Genomic DNA, 17551 nt, shown 5'->3' with positions numbered 1-17551 from the left:
ATATTAAATGAAGGGGGAAGTGCAGAGTGGAGACCCAAGGCCCAAGTGTCAGCCAATGGAGATCCCCTCATAGAGGGGTTTAGGAGAGGAGATGGGTTAATTAGGGTACGAGGTAGTACTGATGAAGAACACAGCTTTCCCCCAGATCCTGGATGCTTCCTCCCCCCAAATACCAAGATCCGAATTCTACCTTGCAGGGCTGGATAGGGCAGAGGCTGTACACTGGTACACATGAGGGCTGGAGACACAGGGAATCCAGGGTGGATGATACCTTCAGGACCAAGGGTGTGAGGGACGATGCTGGGAGAGTGGAGGGTGAGTGGGTTGGAAAGGGGGAATTGATTACAAGGATCCACATGTGACCTCTTCCCTGGGAGAGGGACAGCAGAGAAGGAGGGGAGGGGAGACTCTGGATAGGGCAAGATATGACAAAATAACGATGTATAAATTACCAAGGGCACATGAGGGAGGGGGGAGAGGGGAGGGAGGGGAAAAAAAAAGAGGACCTGATGCAAAGGGCTTAAGTGGAGAGCAAATGCTTTGAGAATGATTGGGGCAGGGAATGTATGGATGTGCTTTATACAATTGATATATATATATGTATGGATTGTGATAAGAGTTGTATGAGTCCCTAATAAAATGTAAAAAAAGAAAAGAGGAGAAAAAAAATGATTAGGGCAAAGAATGTACAGATGTGCTTTATACAATTGATGTATGTATATGTATGGACTGTCATAAGAGTTGTATGAGCCCCTAATAAATTGTTAAAAAAAAAACCAATAAATAAACAAATAAAAAAAAGAGTGTGGTTCTCATCTTCTCTAAAGGTTTGCGGCATTGGCGGCACTGAAAACCGGATAGAGCCGCTGTGCCCAATCCTGTGCGGTCCCTGTGAGTCACGTTCGATGGGGAGCTTATTCTGTGTACCGAAGTCAACGCCGATTACCTGGACAGCTGGCGCTAGAGCTCCTGTTACGGAGAGGACTGCGGTTGCTTGTGGAAATCATTTTATTGGTTCTGTGTGGCTATTCATGGAAATTGTTTAAACTAAACAGTGAGACTGTCTTTACTTGTGTCAGGATCAAACTGGTTTGGTTTTCACCTGCTCCGGGAACAAAAGAGTGCCCGTGGAAGGCATGAGCCGGCAGGAGGGGCCGGAAGGCCTTTCTATGGTGACGATGCTGGGAGCGGCAGCAGAGTGTTTTTGAAATTGTTGTTGTTGTTGTTGTGAGGCACCATCCAGCGGGGCTCACCCAGCCTGACTCTGTACACACAGAAGGAAACACACCTCGGGCCTGTGCCATCCTCACAGTTGCTTCTGTGCCTGAGCCCACTGGGGCAGCCGCGGTACCCATCCACCTGGTTGAGGGCTTGCCTCTTTTCCCCGCCCCCTGCTTTACGTCCTTCCCCAGGGACTGGGCTCTCCTGACAACATGTCCAAAGTATCTAAGGCAAAGTCGGGCCATCCTTGCTTCTACGAAGCACTCTGGGCATATTTCTTCCGAGCCAGATCAGTTGGTCCTGTAAGCAGTCCAAGCACTTCCAATATTCTTTGCTAGCATCACCATCCCAATGCGTGGATTCCTTTTGTTTGGTTTGGTTTAAATCACTTTATTGGAGGCTCATGCAATGTGTATCACAATCCATCCATTCATCCATTGTGTCAAGCACATTTTTACATTTGTTGCCATCATCATTTTCAAAACATTTTTTCTTTCTCTTTCTCTTTCTTCTACTCACCTGTGTGGCTTTTGTATTTTTTTAAATCATTTTATTGGGAACTCGTACAACTCTTATCACAATCCATATATGCATCCATGTGTCAAGCGCATTTGTACATTTGTTGATTCTTCGTTGATCTTCCTTAGTCGATGTTCAACTTTCACAGGCATATGAGGCAATTGAAAATACCGTGGCTCGGGTCAGGCATACCTTCGTCCTCAAAGTAATGTACTTGCTTTTCAGTACTCTAAAGAGGGCCTGTGCAGCAGGTTTACCTTATGCAAGGCACCTTTCGATCTCGACTGCTGCTTCCGTGAGCACTGATGGTGGATCCAAGCAAGACAAAATCCTTGACGACTTCAGCCTTTGCTTCATTTATCATGTTACCTATTGGTTCAATCGTGGCACTGAGTCAACTGGATGGCAGCGAGTTTTTTAATTTAAACTTGCATGACTGGATAGAAAGAATGCAGCAAAGCAGGGTAATAGGAAGGTAAAGATGACTTTGAGAATTACCCAGGTGATCGTGAAGAGAACTGAAGACTGTGGGGAACAGGTCTTTCTTACACAGCGTTCAGAAAACCTGGGCAGTACATTAACAGCTGGACTATAACCGCAGGCTGGCGGCTCCCGTAGAGATTTACAATCTCAGCAACCCTATGAACACTCACTGTGGCGTTGACCCAACTCGACAGCAGTGGGTTTGGGTCCATGGTTTTTAATACCTATCAGATGCTGTTTTAAGTTCTTTTCAAGTACTCATTCCTTAATTCTTCAAATTAACTGTAAGCGATGACTACTATTATTATACACAGCTCACCGATGAGGAAACTGAGGCCCTGGCTCAAACAGGTAGTCAGTAAGTGGTAGAATCAGGATTTGAATCAAAGTAGATTGCACACAGAATATACAGAGCCATAGGAACACAGTAAAATTCAAAGAAGTCACCCTAGAGATTTTTTTTTAAATCCTAAAATAGATCACTAAAGAACAGGAATATTTAGAAAATTTCCAAATTATTAAAATAACATTTTCTTTCTAAAATTTCTCAGCAATAGAAAAAATAGTCTGAAAAGAATAAATAAATGTTAAGGTCAAAGTCATAATGAAGGTAGTGATGAATGAAATAATAAGAGATTAAAGACAGAGATCCACACAGCTGAAGGTCTTGCATAGTCAATAAAACACATGTAGACATCTGTATCATACGCTCTGCTTTCAGCCAAGATCCATCTGATATCAACAATGATATTCCTCATTCTGAATCTAGTTTGCAAAGGCATTTGCTTGATGGGTCAAAACAAATTATTAATAACATTGTAAAGGATGAGAATTCCAGAACATTCTCTGGTGCACTGGTGAAACCTGTACATAGAACAAGAAGCAGTTGTTTGAACAGAACAAATTGCCTCAAGAAAGGATCTTGAATGTTTTAAAATTAGGGAAGATGTGCTTCAGGATTGTTACTCTTTCACCATAGATACTGACTCTGTTTGCTAGCCAAATAATCTAATTAATTGGGTCATACGGAAAAGGAGACAATATCAAGACTGAAGGAAGAATTACTAACAGCCTGCAGGTGATATAACTTTGCCTGGTGAAAGGGAAGACTTGTAGCATTTACTGATGCAGATCGACGGTTTTAGTATGGATCACACTCACTGAGGTGTGTGTTGAGTCATAATCCCTGTGCTGCGAAGGAAGAGAGAAATCCTCACAACTGGATCAAGAAGCAAGTCCGTGATAAGTGGAGAAAAGATCCATGGTATCAAGAATTTCATTTTACTTGTATCTACAATCAAAATTTATTGAAACACCAGTCAGGGAGTCAAACGATATAGTACATTGGACAAATGTGATGCAAAAGATCTCTTTAAAGCATTAAAAAGCAAAAATATCATGTGTTAGCCTGGATACTTTAAAGAAACAAATCCACAGAAACTCATGTATAAGATAGAGTTTTTATAAAGGTTAAGTGCACATCAAAAAAACATCCCAACCCAGTGCTGCCCAAGCCCACAAGTCCAACATGAGCCCATATGTCTGACACCAATCCACAAAGTCCTCCTCCATCTCATAAAACACACACTATGATGCCAACTGCAGGAGGAAAACCGAATCAGTGAATGTGTATCAGCGCTCGCAGGGGTCTCCACACGGCTGCTCCAGCACCCAGGGCTGCATCAGGGCAGGTCCATGTGGCTTCTCCTTGGGGATGACTTGCAGGAAGTGAGCCTTGCCAGCTGAAGCAGGGAACTGGCTAAGGCAGCTGCACCCTGGTCCGACCATCACAAAGCAAGAGACCAGAGAACTAGAAAAGGGAGGCTCACTGAGCCATTTATCCCTCTGCCCTTCAATTAACCCCACATGTGTTTATCAGCCAGGTTGGCACAATAAGCTAACTACCTCGTATCACTTTGAGGACCAAGGCGCGCCTGACCTGAGCCATGTTATTTTCAATTGCCTCATATGCATGAGAAATCCGACAATAAATCAAGAAGACCAAAAAAGAATTGATGCCTTTGAATTATGGAGTTGACAAAGAATATTTAAGATAAAGATTTTTGTTGGAAATAGGATAGCTGGAATGTTCCTCGGAGGTGAGGATGACAAGACTTCAACTTGTCCTTGGACATGGTATCAGGAGGAACCAAGCCCTAAAGAAGGGCACCATGTTGATGAAAGAGAGCATCAAAGAGGACAAGAAAGAGCCCCCCACAGAATGGATGGACATAGTGGCTGTGGCAATGGACTTGAACAGCGGGACCACTGTGAGGACGGTGCAGGACCGGGCAGTGTTTCATTCCGTTGTACATAGGGTGCTATGGGTCGAGACCAACTTGAGGGACGCTAACAAGAGCAACGCAAAGAGAGTGAGCAGATGAGGGTGCAGTAAATATATGGCATTACTCCTACACAAGATATTAGAACAGATAGAAAAGAACCAATGATATAAGAAAATAACTTTCTCATGAAAAGAAAATCTAGCTTTATAAATTAAAAAACAAAACTCTCCCATGGTGCCGATTCTGACTCATAGCCACCCCACACAGCGCTTCCAAGACTGTAAGTCTTCACAAGTACAGAGAGCGGTATCTCTCGCCCAAGGGGCCACTGGTAGACTCACACGACTGACCTTGTGCTGAGCAGCCCAGTAATAACCCACGAGGCCACCCGAGAGCCTTACAGGTCAAAAGTACCCACTACATAGGCAAGATTTTTTTTAAAAATCTAAGACCTTGTTCACAATCCAGTGACTACTTTGAGAAAAAAACCAGATGTTGAAACTCAAAAGAAGTCTAGTGGTAAAAACATTCCTAAGCAATTCAATTTTCACTACAACACTGAATGAAAGTGTGTTCAGGGGAGAGTCCTTTGACTAAAGACTGGTTAGCTGAAGAAGTCGGCAGAGTTCCTAATGTCTTTTAGAAAAAGAAAACAAAAGAGATCCCATATGTTTAAATTACGAGAATGTCCTCAGCTCTCCAGGCCTGCTCACTCTCGCCGAGTCCCACACAGTTGAAACATTACTGTATTGAAGGGGATTTTGTGGTCAGCTCTGCTAACCAATTCAGATCTGGAGAAGAACCTGGGAGGAAATGATTGATGATCATTTCGTTTCCAGGAAGCTTAAAAAGAAACTCTAAGCATAACAGAATCAGTGTGAACACAATCACTACTTCGTACAGCCTGGTTGTGGATGGTTTGGGGGCTGAAGTCCACATCCCTACCAGGGTTTAGGTATCACGTAGTAATTAAGACCCATCAGTATTCAAGGTACAGTCAGCAGGCCCCCTTCTATCACATTGAACAAACTGTGAAATATATAGATGCCCACAGCCTCCCTTCCCCTCCCACAGTGCTCCACTCTGAGCTCCTTCCCTGCTTGCTAGCCCATCTGCCTGCTGTGGCCGACAAGGGAGCAGCCTTTGATGTTGCCGCAGAACACGTGATTCACAGGGGGCACAAAATATGGAAAAAGAACACCCCTTTTCTTTACGATTTGGTGATGACCCGTGGGCTAGAGTGGCCCAGCCTGACTGCACAGTAGCTTCCAGATGTAAGCAGCCCAAAGAGAAAGCTGTCAGCATCCATCGACTTGTCTTGGGCGCACATTTATCGGATGAGCTAAACCACCTTGTGACAGCCAGCGTGCAGCTAGCTCCCTGGTGATGACGCCCGGTTAGATGCCTCGCGCTGTGACAGAGAGAAAGGAGAATCTGGAGGTTTGGGCTCGGTCAGTGGCAAGATGGAACTAGAAATCAAGATCAACCGTGAAGGAGAAGTCAACCGGGCCGTTACGTGCCCCAGGAGCCCTGCATCATTGCCAGCAACACTCCATCCAGCGATGGTCTTGGCTTTGACGACACGAAACACCCTTCTAAACCAGACCCTTCTGCAGAGCGTAAGCCAGACTTGCGTCTCTGTGGACATCCGAAGGGATGCTATGAACTTCGTGGGACCCGCATCTCAGCGGGCAATGGCTTCATGCTTTGGATGAGCACACCATCTGCCTGTGGGGCATCACTGCTGCAGCGAAGGAAGGAACGGTGGTGGATGCTGGACCTGCTGCAGTAGCTGATGATGTTTCTTGGCACCTGCTGCGTGAGCCTGTGTGTGGGTCGGTTGCCGATGATCAGAAGCTCATGGTCTGGGATACTCATTCTAACAATTCTTCCAAGGCAGTGCCACACAGTTGCTGCTCCCACAGCTGACGGGAACGGCCTTTTTTTCAATCCTTATAGTGATTCATTGTTGCCACAGGATCAGCTGACAAGACTGTTGCTTTGTGGGATCTGAGAAATCTGAAACTCACGTTGCATTCCTTTGAATCACATAAGGATGGAATATTCCAGGTGCAGTCATCACCTGACCATGAAACTATGTTGGCTTCCCATAGTATTGATCGTAGGCTGACTGGATGTCTGGGATTTAAGTAAAATTGGAGAGAAACAATCCCCAGGAAATGTAGAAGATGCCCCGCCAGAGTTGTTTATTCACGATGGTCACACTGCCAAGATAGCTGACTTCTCATGAACCTTGAGTGATTTGTTCTGCATCAGAAGACCATCAAGCAAGTGCGCCAGATGGCAGAGAACACTGATATGGTGAAGACCCTGAAGGAAGTGTGGATTCAGAAGAACAAGGGTCCTAAACACGTCCATACTTGTGATTTTAGACTCCCCTTTATTCTCTCAACTAGGAGATTGATTTTTTGAGCTAAGACTATGTTTGGCTAACCCTTCTTAGAGATCCATCAACCATGCTCTCAGCCCAACCTGGGCATTTTCTAAATGTTAACTGGGAGACTTGCTTTAGCAAAGCCACAGGCATGTATTAAATTTGCTTCGGGAACTTTCTAGAAACAAACCCAGGTCTGGAGTAACTGCAGAATGGGGAAGATGTATATATGGTTATTTTTCTCCTTTGCTATGATACTAAGTTTTTCTGACTCATTTAAGTCAAGGCTAGAGTGAGTGAGGAATAGAGAAAGCCAAGGGAGGTAAGTGTCTGAGCCATGAAGTGTAATACCGCAAGGTGTCATTTTATTCAGGAAGCAAGGGAGAGTCCAGTTCTTGAGAGTCCTACTGCAGAAGCCTCACACCCGACTGGCCAAGATGCGCATCTCCCCATGTAGCCCTGTCTCTCCATCCCTTCAGCTAAGTCAGAACGATTGATGTCCCTCTTTCCCCATCTAGTTCTGCTTGTTAGTGCATTTCTTACACTGATTGTATATATTTTTGTTTCTTTCCTTTCTGTCAAATGGTTGTTTTTGTTTTGTTCTGTTCCTGGATTTGTTTCCCCCTGTAACTTGCTACTTCCAAGTTGTAAGGATAGATGTTTGTACCTGCCAAGTATATCACAGGTAGACTGTCCAGGTAAATTGAAAAGAGATCATCAATAGCTGAGTTTTATTTTTAAAATTAAATTAATCTTGGAGAAGAGTTGCTTTTCTTATTTTTTAATAGAACATTAGTCTTTGACCACTGGCTGGGTGCCATGACCCTTTTGGGTGATCTGCTTCACCAACAGGCCTGTTGCTCTCCCTGGCTATAAGTGATGAGACTGGAGTGAATGCTTTTCTACAGAACACCATATATTTATATATATATATATATATAAATTCCACCTCCATCATACTTTCCTTTTTTTTTTTTTTTGCTTCTGCCTCCAAGAACAGAGAAAGGAAGGCAGGGAAGAAACTGATTACATTTATGTCTATGGAGCAAAAATTATGCACACTGCCAACACGCCATTGTTTTTGTTTTCAGCATGGTTATCACGAAACAAAAACAAAAAGATACCCGCTATATCTGCGGCCTGATTATTTGACAACAGACCTGAATATTTCCTCTTCTTTCAATAAGGCAAAAGATGTCCTCCATTCTACTTATCTCTAAGGCATTTATTTGCTGATATGGGCCTCGTTGACTATTTCTATATGACAGCGTGGCAGAATCTATGAGGAAGCTGTTTTTCTGACTTAAAGAAGCCTGTCATTGCTTTGACATTCGCCAAAACTCCAAGGACAAATTTCTTTCTTTGGATTCCCATCCCCCATATTCCTGGGGCTAATAAGGAAAAAACGAACAAACATAATTCCACCTCGGTTAGTAGCTTTGGTCCTCTGAGCTTCTACTTGTCTTTTACTTTCCTGTTAAATAACTGTACAGGTTGTTTCATCCTTATTAAAGCAATGCCTACTCATTGTCATAATTCAAGTAATACAATACAAAAGATACATGAAACAGAATTTTCACATACATAAAATAAAAACAGAAATTCACAAAAATTAGAAATACAGGAAATAAAAGATAAAACTTTCTTCCTTACACTCTCTCGTGCCCTTCCCAAGGAAACCACTTCAGTGGATCATTTTCCAACTTCTTTTTTTACAAATTTTCCAACTTCTAATACAATATACATGTGGAATTTTTATTGTGGTTGTCATTTTGTTTTGTGTGTTTTTAAACCAAAATAAGGCATTATATTTAGTACGGGGGCACCTGGCCCACGTCAGGGTGCTTTCAATTGCCTCATATGCGTGTAAAAACTTAACAAAGAATGAGCAAAACCAACGAAAAGCTGATGCATTTGAATTATGGTGTCGGCAGAGAAAACCGCAAGAATCATGAACTGCCAAAAGAACCAATCTGTCTTGAAAGACTTAATGCCAGAAGGGTCCCTAAGAGCCAAGATGGCGACACTTCCTCTCTCATACTGTGGACAAGTGTTCAGGAGGGATCGGTCCTGGAGAAGGGCATCCTGCCCAGGAAAGTGGAGGGTGGGCGAAAAGGGGAAAGCTCCTCCCCAGGGAGAGGAATGGACAATTGAGGACAACAATGGGCTCCACCCAACAGTGCTGAGGGTGGCTCAGGGGGAGCGTTTCCGGTGTTGCAGGCAGGGTCTCCATCGGTAGCTCAGTGGATTGGTTACGCATTGGGTTGTTACCTGCACTGTCAGCAGTTTGAAACCACCAGCCACTGATCTGGAGAAAGATAAGGATTTCTACTCCATAGAGTCACAGTCTTTGAAACCCACAGGGACATTTCTTCTTTGTTCTATAGGTTCATTGTGAGTCAAAATAGACTCAGTGGGAGTGAGTTTCTCAGCAGGAACTGCCTGGACCAGAACTACTAACAACAACATGCACCTACCTGGCTTAAAAAAATTTGTTTTGGTCTTTTTAAAAACTGATTTCTGACATCCCCTTACCGAAGGGTCTTGGAGAGGAGACGAGACAATCAGGGCGCGATATAGCAACGATGAAAAATACAACTTTGTTCTAGTTCCTAAGTGCTTCCTCCTCCCCCTCCCACTGTCATGATCCAAATCCTACCTTGCAAGCCTGACTAGACCAGAGGATGGACACTGGTCAGATAGGAACTGGAAACACAGGGAATCCAGGGCGGATGATCCCCGCAGGCCCAGTGGTGTGAGTGGCGATACTGGGAGGGAATAGGAAGGGTGGGTTGGAAAGGGGAAACCGATTACAAGGATCATCATGTGACCTCCTCCCTGGGGAATGGACAACAGAAAAGTGGGGGAAGGGAGACGTGGGACAGAGCAAGATATGACAAAATAATAATTTATAAATTATCAAGGGTTCATGAAGGAGGGGGGGTGGGGAGGGAGGGGAAAAAATGAGGACCTGATGCCAGGGGCTTGGGTGGAGAGCAAATGTTTTGAGAATGATGAGGGCAATGAATGTACAAATGTGCTTTACACAATTGATGTATGTATGGATTGTGATCAGAGTTGTATGAGCCCCTAATAAAATGATTTTTTTTTAATGAGGAGCTGATAGCAAGGGCTCAAGTAGAAAGCAAATGTTTTGAGAATGATGATGGCAATAAATGTACAAATGTGCTTGATACATGGATGTACATATAGATTGTGATAAGAGTTGTACAAGCCCCCAATAAAATGATTGATAAATAAATAAATGAACTTCTTTCTGAGTTCCTATGTGCAAATATATCACATTCTTTTGTAGTGGCTGCAAAGTATCATATGGATGTCCCATAACTCCTTCAATCCTCCTTTCATTCCCAACTCATGGGTATTTAAGAAATTCCTTATTCACATACTTCGCGTACTCCAATTTCAGGAGCGTGGATTCCTATCAGTGGGATTTCTCAGCCAAATGAAACATTTTCAAATGTTTAAAATTTTATCTCTTCACAAGATCCCTTGTAAACCTTCAGAGTTTCTGTTCCTTTCTTCGTTGTGTAAAATCAGGGCATAAACCTTCCACAATGCTTTGTATATCTTATTTTTAAAAGCACACGTTACATCGAAAAACGCCCCTGTCGTTTATGCCGGTGTGGTTATAGATAAATAAATGCTTCCGCTATGGCTGTGATGATGGCCAGCATTAAATCTCTGTGCAAATGCCATGGCTTGGTTTATGAAAGCAGTAATTCACTGTGGAGACAAACCCCACCCCCACGGCCATGTGGAACACTAACGCAGGTCTTACTTACATCCTGTGACCCCCCTCCCACTGTGTCACGACACAGACATCAGGACCCATGCAGTTTCCAGTTGTCAAAAGTTGACCTTAAAAAGAAGGGGCGATACCTATACAGCAACAGATGATAAACTGGTGGCCGTTTGGGGTTTTTAATATCCACAAATTATTGGTAACAAAATGAATACTTCTGCTGGTTTACACGAGAGGAAACGTAACTCTATAACCAATAAGTTGCTATTATTACATGAACCTTGAGAAACCATCCTGAAATATTTTTTTTCAAGAGAATTTCTCGTTGGGTCCCACGTTACATTTTCCCCCTTTACATGACATCCAGACTCGATTGCAAATTTTTTTAAATGCCTTTAAAAACAACAACCACATTGGCCAAAGGTGCTCTTTAAAATTGAACCTCAGGCTCTTCCTTGTATCCGAGTAGCACCCGAGATTGTTAAGACACAGCGAGTTTGATACAGAAGTATGTGACATGCAATTAATCTCCATTCATAGCCTGCTCTGCTTGTCAGCAAACAAAGGTTCTGCTTTAGAAGGATATCTGAAGACTTCAATTAAACACAGTCAGCTAACAAGAAAATAATCTCTGTTAAAGGAAGGTGGCAGGTGCAGAAATGAGTTGTTTACCAAGTGTCACTTTTGAACAATAAAAGACTGCATATCCAAAATGGTGGCCTGGGTTCATTGCGTGTGTCTGAAAATTCAAAGGAATTCTCCACCAAGGCTGCCCACAAAACCGAAGTACCCTTTGATAAGCTTGTAAAATAAGTGTCCTTTCATCAGATGGCAGATACAAAAAGAATCACATTATATCTTTAAGTTTAAAGACAAAATTAAACTTTTCTATCTCAGAAACCAAAGACACTCAGAACCTCTAGCTACAAAGTTAATACTGAGCCAATAATCAACTCAAAGGCCAAGGCAAAGGCTGGATTGCTTCTTCGAAACCCAAATGAATCTCTTCTCCCAAATAGCTTTTCGTTCCTAACCTTTAGACTCACTCCCTTCATGATTAAAATGGATTTTGGAAACCTCACCTCCAAAGAAAGAAGTAGTTGACAGTTTTTACAAAGACACAATCCTGGATGGAAAATGGTGCTACACCCAGAGAACGTGCCAAATATTTGATTAGGAGGCATTTATAACAAAATAACATGGTAATGGAGATATAAAACCAATTAAACTGAGAGAAACTGAAAAAACAGCACTTGCCAAAAGTATGATCTGCCCAAAGCAGGCCATCTGTTAAATATGTGTCAAATATGTCAGTGAGATGCCAAAAGGCTTAATTCTAAATGGTTTCCTCCGGAGCCCTTGCTGTAAACTCAGGCTCCAGGTCTCTGTCCTTCCCAGAAGGTCAGTTACAGGAAAGCAAATAAAAAACGACTTTCTCTAGGAAAAGTGTGAACTGCGCAGCTGAAGGTGCCCCTTGGCGGAGTGTGAGAAGTCCGGGCTGAGTGCGAGGGAGTGCGGCCTCAGAACACTGGAGTTGGACTTGAACTTGCCTTGACGGGGCACTGTTAGGGAACTAGCCTAGCGGGTCAGGAAATGCGCCCCTCTAGATGAGAAGTTCACAAGCTGGTAAAGTGAGGTCTGGGGTTCTCGCACTGTCACAAACAAACAAACAAACAAACAAACAGGGACCCGAAGGCAGGTGTCTAGGTCCCAAGTGAAAGGGATGGCAGGCTGGGAGGCGTAGGAGGGAGATAGTCTACAGATATTGGGGGGCCATGACAAGCCCTGGGCCCTGGCGGGCAGGTGAAGCTCCAAGACCCAGACCCTGGAGGAGACCCCGCGAGGCCAAACGGAAAGGTGGGACAGGCGAGGGTGAAAGGCCCCCAGGCGGGCGGATGAAAACCTGGTTGGCAAAAGCTGAAGCTTCCAGAAGCCTCGAGCATCTGAGCAGGTGAGTGATGGAGGCCAGGGGAAGAGCAGGCCTTGGGAGCCCCTTCCTCCCCCTCCGCTCAGCACCCGCGGGATTTCCGGGGGGCACGGGAGGGGCCCCGAGTGGTACCTTCCAGGAGCCAACGGATCTCCTCCGGGAGCGCGGCGGGGGCCTGCATCGGGGGAGGCGGCAGCGGCGGCGGCGGCGGCGGCGGCGGCGGCGGCGGCGGCGGCGGCGGCGGCAGGAGACGGGCGCGGAAGGAAGGCAGCGAGGAGCGGCCAGACACCTGCACCCCTGCCGGCGTCGCTCAGCCCAGCCCGGGCGCCCAGGGCGGGGCGGGGCCCGGGACGCGCTCAGGAAGTGGCAGGGGCGGGGAGGGCTCTCACGGGGCCCTCCCAGGGACCTTGAGACCCCCTGCGGGCCAGGTGGCAAGAGGGCTACACCCAGAGGCCAAAGGCCCGCCCCTCTGCACCCCACTGCAGCCCCCACGCCCCTTGTCCACATCAAAGAGGTCAAAGGTCTCACTTTGTTCCCTTTTTAAGACTTTTCAAAAAATATATAAAGACTTTTCAACCTAGTAGCTTGGAAGCCAGGGTGATGCCTGAAATGGGGCGGGGGGCGTGTTTGGGGGGCAGGGGGCGGGGTGCGAGCAATCAGAACCCCAGAGATTAGTCCCGGCCAAGAAGGACCACTCAATTCCCATTGCGCTCAATGCCCCGCAAACAGGGCGGAACAGCCTACATCTCAAGTAGGCCTGGGTGTTTCAAGGGCATGGCTGGTTTTTGTTTACTTTTACGGTGAATGCCGGATGGATAACAGCGCAGATGATCAGTTTCATATTCAACACTTCATATTACATTTGGTTTCACTTAACCCTGGGCTTTTTAAAAAAATGGTTTTGAGTTTTGTTCCACATTTCTCTCCTACTCTACCCAGGAACCTTCTCATGGGATCCTTTGCAGAACAGCCCACACCCCATCTAGCCCTCCTGGTCGCAGAGGCTTGGAGACTGATGCTGCTGGGGTCTCCTGGGAAAATTGTTTCCATGTGACTTTGATTTTCATTACTCTTCGTTCCTCCGGCTGGGGAGAGATCAGGGGTGGCACCTTGGGTGGTTGTTGAGCTTTTAAGACTCGAAGGATGATCGTTAAGTCCCAGTAAATAAGAGGGAGCCATCGACATGTGAGAGAGCTGGAGCAGAAGTAGCAGCAGTGGACACAAGGGGACAAAGTGTCCCTTCCTTCCTGAAGCTGAAAGGCATCTGACAAAGCAAAGGACATCCTGGGTGAGATAATTAGTTTATTGCGCCAACCTGGCCGATAAACACAGGTGGGGCTAATTGAAGGACAGAGACATAAATGGCTCGGTGAGTCTCACACCTTCTAGTTCTCGGGTCTCTTGCTTTCTGATGGTCGGACCAGGGTGCAGCTGCCTTAGCCAGTTCCCTGCTTCAGCTGGCAAGGCTCACTTCCTGCAAGACATCCCCAAGAAGGAACCACATGGACCCACCCCGATGCAGCCCTGGGTGCTGGAGCAGCCGTGTGGAGACCTCTGCCAGCGCTGAGATGCTTACACATTCACTAACCCGGCTTTCCTCCTGCCAGGGTCATAGTGTGTGTTTTTTGAGATGGAGGAGGACTTTGTGGAGTGGTGTTGGACAAATGAGTTAATGGGCTTGGCAGCATTGGGTTGGGATGTTTGCTTGATGCACATTTAACCTTTATATAAAGCTCTCTCATATATGAGTTTCTGTGGATTTGTTTCTCTAAAGTGCCCAGACTAATACACCGGGGAAGCTGAGACATAGGGATGCAGCCCTCCTTCTCTTAGGAGCTGGCCAAGGGAGGAGAGTGAACAGAGACTAGGACAAGATCACAGAGAAAGGGCTTTCCTCCGTCACTCAAAGTACGTTGGTTTCAGTACCCTGGTGGTGAGATCATGCTATGGTATTGAAAGATGTCACCGCTGGGAGACCCTGGGTAAAGGATGAACAGGATCTCTCTGTATAAATATTTCTTACAACTGCATGTGGATCTACATTTGCCTCAAAAGAAAGGGCTTAATTATTTGACGTACTGGAGGAATAGGCCAAGTGTCATGACGAAGATTGAAAACACCCTGGGAAAGAGGTGGATATAAGAAAAGGAGAGGGGTCTGGGGGCTGTGGGTTTAATGGTACATGTGGCATTTGAGGTACACTCTGAAGGACCAGGCTGGGAAGGGTCCAGTGGGCTATCCTAGTGAGATAGTTTATTGTGCCAGCCTGGCCGATAAACACAAGTGGGATTAATTGAAGGGCGGAGAGATAAGTGGCTCGTTGAGCCTTGCCTTTCTTGTCTCTCGCTCTTTAATCATCGGACCAGTGTGCGGCTGCCTTGCTTGGTCTTTTCCTCAATTTAAAGGGCACACTCCCTGTGGGATGCCTAGCCTGTGGACTGTGTCGCTGTAAGTTCAGGTCCCTTTAAGACCACTAGAATGAAATTTACATCTCCGGAGCTGAGGACTGACAGTTGGTGACCTGGCTTGCTGTTTGCTGCCTGTGCTGGGATAGCCTAGCTCGCTCTCTCTCCAGAGGATGACCAGACAGCCCTCAAGACTTGAAGGACTACCAGTGTCTCACAGCTCTCTCATGGGAGTGAGTCGCACTGAGCCATTTGTACTGCTTTATAAATTAACTGTTCATTTCTTGTGTTATATATCTGTTTATAATTTAACTGTCCATTCTTGTTATATATGTATATATGTATATATATGTATGTGTATATATATATATATATATATCTCAGCAACCTAGTTTTATCTCTCTAGAGAACCCAGTCTAACACACCTAGTAAGCAAAAGCAGAAAAGCCCTCCACTAATTTGAAGAAGCTAGTGACCCTCTTTTACTGGATCAAACTCGAAAACTCAGACCCACTGCCATTAAGTGAATTCATAGTGACCCCATAGGACAGAGTAGAACTGCCCTCAGGAGTTTCTGAAACGGAATTTTTACAGGAGTAGAAAACCTCATCTTTCTCCCACAGAATGGCTGGTGGTTTTGAACTGCTGATCTTACGGTCCACGTGAAACCCATTCCACCACCAGGGTTCCTTTGTACGGAATAGTGGAGGGGAAATGTGATGTCAAGCAGGAGCGGATTACCCAGTCAACAATGTAGGCAGGATTGTGCTTACACTGTGCCTTTCAGGTATTAAAAAATGGAAAAGAGACTTTGATTCTATGGGAAAGGCCCCACAGAGTTGGGAAAGGGACATGACATCCATACCAAGAACCAGAATCTTTGGTGCATTTTTTTTTTCAACGTAAAACTGTTCACTACAGATCATCAGTCAGTAAGCCCAGACCTACCTTGCTTGTTGGGTAATCCACCACTGCTGTCAAAATGAATTGAAGCTCTACTGTGACGAGCCTCCAGTGTCAGAAAGGGGGGTTTGTATTCCACTGAGTGGACACTGGGGAGCCATTGACAACTGTTGAACTACAGAGTTGGCTTACCCAGAACTCTGTGTCGTATGTGACCGCACACATTTCATTTCACCTCTACCTTTTCCCTTCTTTAGAAAGTGGAGTTTTCCATTTTCAGACTTGACCCACAGGCTATGTAGGAAGGACTGGGCGTGGCAAGAGAGGGAGTGTTGGGAAGAGGGATGGAATGATTTGTGCAGTGACATTAGAAGGGAGTAATGATGAACTGAAGCTGGGAGCTAGCTATAGGAACAACCAAGGGAAACTGGTAACTGCCTGCTTTCCTGGCCTGCTTTCCCAGTGTCGCCCGGGATTGAAGGTTTGCTCCTTGAAGCGGTACAGTGGGTCAAGGCATCTTTACATGTTTGCCTGTTTTCAAGAGGAACCGTGCCTTCATTTCAGCCACATCCACACCTACAAGTTCCAACAAATTGGAGGTGGGGATAGATGGTTAGCTGGAGTCTCTGGGGAATCCGTCTCCCACTGGCCCTCCCTCTTGTCCTGGGGAGTGTAGCAGGGCCTGTCTATCCCCCTCCAGCCCCTGAGCAAGTACAAGGTACGCCTCAGGTCGTTTGCCAACCTCACCACCCGCCCTTCCATAAATCTGTAGTTGTTCTTGAATGATTTTTTTTTAATTCATCTGCCATGTGTTACAAAGCAAAGCAGGGTTTATGGAGCCTCTTTGTAGTGTCAGGTTTTTTGGGGTTTTTTATTTTGGTAAATCTAAAGCTATTGTAACGAAGTAAAATTAGCCCCCCCAAACACACACACACACACACACACACACACAAACAAACAAAAATGAAATAGTAAACAAAACAAAGCTCTTCCTCCCTGCAGCCCCAGCACCCCGCCTTGCTTTCTTTCTCAGAAATGGAAGAACATGTTGACAACCCCCCTTCCTGAAAGATACCGCGTCACATGCTAATACAGGCTGTAAGCTAATGAGTTGTTTGATTAGGCGCAATAAACCCAGGTCCGCGTCCGTGCCTCAGTGCCTGTCATAGTTTACGGATACCTAGGGAAATGCCGGGAATTGATGCACAAATATTCCACATTCATTCCTCCCCATAGAAACGTCTGGATCCGAGAGAGACGGTGGGGGTAGAGGGAGGTGGGTGACTGGCAGATTCCAATCCGGTATTGTCATGTCGCATCAAGGGTCCTTGTTGCAGACAGAAACCTGCCTCCACACATGAGCACAGCCCCTCCTTCAGCAGTCAGCCTCACTCCTAATGACATTCTGTTAAATGGACAAATTCCTTTGAAGCCTTGTCCTGCTTTGAAATCCAATTTCGCAGCAAGCCAAATCTGATTGGGGGTAGCCATGGAAACCACACCAAGGAGTCTTGGCGGAGGTGGAGAGAGGCAAGGTACACCGTGATCGTCAAGAGTCCGTTACTGCTCTGTCGGAAATATCAAAGGGATCTATCTGCCGGGGCCCTGTTCTGTGTGGCTGGGTACCATGTGGCTGTCATGGAAGTG

General features: G+C 45.5%; 1 pseudogene; it reads left to right on the top strand.

The window, feature by feature from the left end:
- Positions 1-5731: 5731 nt before the first annotated feature.
- Positions 5732-6826, top strand: LOC142458718 (histone-binding protein RBBP4 pseudogene; annotated as a pseudogene).
- The last annotated feature ends 10725 nt before the right edge of the window (positions 6827-17551 follow it).

The sequence above is a fragment of the Tenrec ecaudatus genome, chromosome 10 (genome assembly GCF_050624435.1).
Source record: "Tenrec ecaudatus isolate mTenEca1 chromosome 10, mTenEca1.hap1, whole genome shotgun sequence".
NCBI lineage: Eukaryota > Metazoa > Chordata > Mammalia > Afrosoricida > Tenrecidae > Tenrec > Tenrec ecaudatus.
This window is presented reverse-complemented; position numbering and strand designations above follow the sequence as displayed.